We start from the raw sequence: 5,000 nt of genomic DNA on the forward strand, positions 1-5,000 counted from the left end.
ATGTGTGTACATATATATAAACATGTACATGTACATAGGTACATATTTGTACTTGTACATATATACAGGCTAGCTTGCATGTATTTAGATATAAATTTGTATTCATTCATGATGGGATGTACATTGATGTCACCTCAAACATATACTCGTACGTGTTGCTCTAAAGTTATGGCGGTCGAGAAACTACCCCATCTATCAGAGTATGAATATTAGCTCTCTCTCTCTCTCTCTCTCTCTCTCTCTCTCTCTCTCTCTCTCTCTCTCTCTCTTCTCTCTCTCTTTGTATGTGTTAGCTGGGGCCAACCCCGATGGCGGATGGGTTTGTTTACGAAGTGTTCCACCGGTGTAAATAAATGACGTGAAATAGCCACGGTTAATTCCTTACCCTAGGAATGGGTAAGTTTATTGGCTGTAAATTCTGTTCAGCATCTTCGGTTTCTCTCTCTCTCTCTCTCTCTCTCTCTCTCTCTCTCTCTCTCTCTCTCTCTCTCTCTAGAGGTAGGATAGAATTTACGAACTGTATTTGGCCGTGGAAATTTAGTAGCCTGAAGTTCTGTAGTGCTAAGGTCTCTCTCTCTCTCTCTCTCTCTCTCTCTCTCTCTCTCTCTCTCTCTCTCTCTCTCTCTCTCAAGGAAAGTATCTAAGTATCTCGTTCTTAATTATTGCATTGCAACGTAAGTCTAGAAATCTCTCTCTCAAGGAAGGTGTATCTCGTTCTTACTTCTTGCATTGCAACGCAAGTCTAGAAATTCTCTCTCTCTCTCTCTCTCTCTCTCTCTCTCTCTCTCTCTCTCTCTCTCTCTCTCTCTCTCTCTCTCTCTCTCTCTCTCGGAAAGTGTATCACGTTCTTCCTTCTTGCAATGCAGCGCAAGTCTGGAGAGCTGAAGTTGTGCAAGTTGTACATGCAGCAGTTACATGCAAGTTTTCTAAGGAGAAGGAAAAAAGAATTTCATCGACTTTGTATTCGCGAGACGTCTTGTTTGTTTGCGCATCTCGGTCCGTTTTATTTTATAAGGAAAGGGGCCAGTAGAGGAGAGTTTGAAATGGTAGAGGGTACTTTGAAGCTTGCGAAGGATAGATGCATTTTAAAAAGAAAAACAATTGGTATTTTTTGACGAGAAAAAAAAATATATATATCTATATATGTATACACACGCGCACACATATATATTTACATATACATATACACATACATACCCTATATTTGTACATACACATACACTTAAATATACAGATATACAGTGTATTATGTATTCATGACGTTTATGCATGTTAGAAATTTTTACAGATATTTTCAGCCATCACTCTCCCTTACATATATTAATACACAAAAGTTGAATGTATGACAAACACTGAAAAATGAAAAAGATGAATCCTTGAATCGGGTTGGAAAAAAGCAAAGGGTCATTATGCTTGAAACGGGGCCGTTGCTCCATTAAAAGGCAATACGATCTTTATGGGAGTGTTCATTTTTTACCAGGTTGGGTTGTAGAGGGGGGGGGGACACATGTCCTCCACTGGGAAAGGCAGTGGGGAGTAGGAGATGGAGTACTGTGATCGTTTTTTCCTCTTACTTGATTGGTTTTTGTTCCTCTTTACTAAGTGCGAGCTGCGAAGGATAATGGATAAGGTCATGGCTTTATTTGTCTCCCCAAGGGGGTTAGTGCCTTCAGTGCACCTCACGCGGTGCACTGTAGGCATTGTTGCTTAATGTTCTTTGCTGCTTCCCTACGGCCCCTAGCTGCAACTCCTCTCATTCCTTTCATTGTACCCCCATTCATATTCTCTTTCTTCCATCTTACTTTCCTCAACCCTCTCCTAACAATTGTTTCATAATGCAACTGCGAGGTTTTCCTCGTGGTGCGCCTTTCAAACCTTTTTAACTCTTAGTTTTCCTTTCAGCTGTGAATGACCTCATAGGTCCCAGCGCTTGGTCTTTGGCCTAAATTCTATATCCCATTACATTCTATTATTTACGTATATGTAATTTAAAGATGAAAGGTCATTAGTGACCTCAAAAAAGAGGCAGAACTGAGTCTCGTGTAAAGGCTACCTACCCCTAGGTTAACCCCAGTTTCAGGATCAATTTCGTATACAGAGTCTATACCCAGAGTCTATACCCATGCCCCAAGGCATACGAGCCCTCAACGACTGCTTGTTCTCCCGGCATCTCTTTAATGCGCACAGGTCTGTTTTTATCATGATATGTGACCTCGAAGCAAGTGTATGACTGCTGCGGTTCGGTCAATGGGAGAGAGAGGGTGAGAGAGAGAGAGTAGCTAGTGTGGCATCAGTCCAAGCCTACTTGTAAACAGATGCATTATGCTTATCCTGCCAGAGAGACTGGGGCTTCTGTGGGCTTCATTCTGACTAGACGTTTGTGACATGATGGATGGGTGGACGCCATTACATCGATGTCTCTCGTAACACCCTCAAGCACCGAAGATCCAATGCATTACTGCCCTAATGCCATTCTCCTTGCATTTTAATAATTTAGTTATATTTTTGTCTATTTGTTTATTTATTCGTTAATTTTTTTTTGTAATAGGTGATCTCTTCTTTCTATATTTCCCTTTACCTCCTGCTACTTCTTTCTTTTGAACTCCACATTCTTTGGAAGCTTGCATTTCAAGTCAGTGGCCCCTGTGGTGGGCTTGTTCCATATGAGTAGGGTGCACCTTTTGAATAATAATAATAATAATAATAATAATAATAATAATAATAATAATAACAATCAAATACGAGGCTTCCGTAGAATTATTGCCAAAGAGTTTCGATACCCATTGTATGGAAATAAGATCACAATCACTTGCTCAACATTGGTTCAAAGATACCAATTTCTAAATGTAAATTTTCTGCATTGTATGAAATTTACGAGCAATGAAGCAGGTTTCGTGACAATTTAACACCCTCTGCACCTGGGTTCACACGTGGCATTTGGCGACACCTGCATCTGGTGTTCTCTTGACTATTATGCAGTGAATTCCTAGAAGAGTCTCTGAGAGATCCCTCATCGTAGAAGGTTTGGGTAAATCTTTGGTTCAGCTGCAGCCGTAAGCTTGCAATGGAAAGCAGTTTATTGACTTTGATAGCAGTTTTGTTTTATGTGCTGGTCAGTGGAGTAGGTGTATGTATTGTTTTATCTTTAATAGTAATAAAATCCGGGGGGCGGGTTAGGAAGGGGATCGGGAGGAGAAGGGAGACATGGCGGGCAGCACCGGGTGCCAGCGCAGCGTAGCACGCGCCACCAAGCTCGTAATAATAATAATAATAATAATAATAATAATAATAATAATAATAATCCATAAAAATCTCATAGTAGCATGAGTCACTAAAATGTTGAAGAAATCCACAATGATGTAGGTGTAAAAATATATTAATATCTGTCTATCTGTCCATCTATCTATCTACCTATCTATCTATATATTATATATATACATATACACGCACACACACACACACACACACACACACACACACACATATATATATATATATATATATATATATATATATATATATATATATATATATATATATATATATAATATACACACACACAAAACTAGAGCTTTCGAGAACCTGCTCGGTTTTCCTTCTCGATCTGACTCACTCACTGGACAGAATATCTTTCTCCGAGGGTAATTTGTGGACTGCGCCTGTGCAGCAGTATTCCCAGAAGTTGTAACAGCCAGGCGTTGTGTTTAAATTAGACTGAACAACAACGGGATCATACTCTCTTGTAAAATGAACGTCATTCACAAATGTAAAGTTGTTTTTATAATTGTAGTTATGTACGTGTTAATAATAATAATAATAATACTAAAAATAATAAGAATATCCTTTATTTCAGCTGACGGCCATATACAGAAATAGAAAAGTTAGAAACAATACAGTACACTTAATAATAATAATAATAATAATAATAATAATAATAATAATAATAATAATAATAATAATAATAATAATAATAATAATAATAATAATGACCCAGATAAAGTGCATATTACTGCAGGCAAGCGTACAGCTGTCCAGTGCATCTCTCTTTCTCTCTCTCTCTCTCAATAATAGTAATAATAATAATAAACAAAGACCCAAGTAAATTGCATGTTACTGCAGACAAGCCCACAGCTGTTCATTACATCTCTCTCTCTCTCTCTCTCTCTCTCTCTCTCTCTCTCTCTCTCTCTCTCTCTCTCTCTCTCTCTCTCTCTCTCTCTCTCTTCAAGCGCAGGGGTCTGGTACACATTCTTAGCAAAGAATGTCCAGCTACGGCCGTCATCATCAAGAACACAATAAGAGGCGTGATTCTGTCTGACAGGCCCGCATGAAAGTGCAAGTTCTATTTATTCTCTGTCCATCTTTTGTTACTTTTTTTTTTGTTCTGTTATTGTTTTGTTCATCTTTTGTTGTCGTTTTGTTGTTCTTGGTCGCTGACTTTTTTTTATTCGCCTTGTTTGACTCCTCTTATTCTGATTCGACGTCAGTATGTAACGTAACCAGAATCCCTGTACTGGCATTTTGATACATTTTTATCTACTCATCTGTTTTAATTTTTTTTTTCTTTTTTAATAAGTGGGATCTCTCTTTTCTGCATTTCCCTTTACTTCCTCTTACTTCTTCCTAATGAACACCATATTCTTTGGAAGCTTAAATTTCAAGTCAGTGCAGTGGCCCCTTTGGGCTTGTTCCATATGGATGGGTTTCATCCACTGATTAATAATAATAATAATAATAATAATAATAATAATAATAATAATAATAATAATAATAATAATAATAATAATAATAATAATAATAATGATAATAATAATAATAAATAACTAATGATAGAGAGAGAGAGAGAGAGAGAGAGAGAGAGAGAGAGAGAGAGAGAGAGAGAGAGAATGCACTGGACAGCTGTACGCTTGCCTGTAGTAAAATGCACTTTACTTGGTTCTTCTTTATTATTATTATTTTGGGAAAGTTGGACTGTAAATGCTGGTATCAGTATGAGTGGG

Source organism: Macrobrachium rosenbergii, chromosome 50 (assembly GCF_040412425.1).
Source record: "Macrobrachium rosenbergii isolate ZJJX-2024 chromosome 50, ASM4041242v1, whole genome shotgun sequence".
Classification (NCBI taxonomy): Eukaryota; Metazoa; Arthropoda; class Malacostraca; order Decapoda; family Palaemonidae; genus Macrobrachium; species Macrobrachium rosenbergii.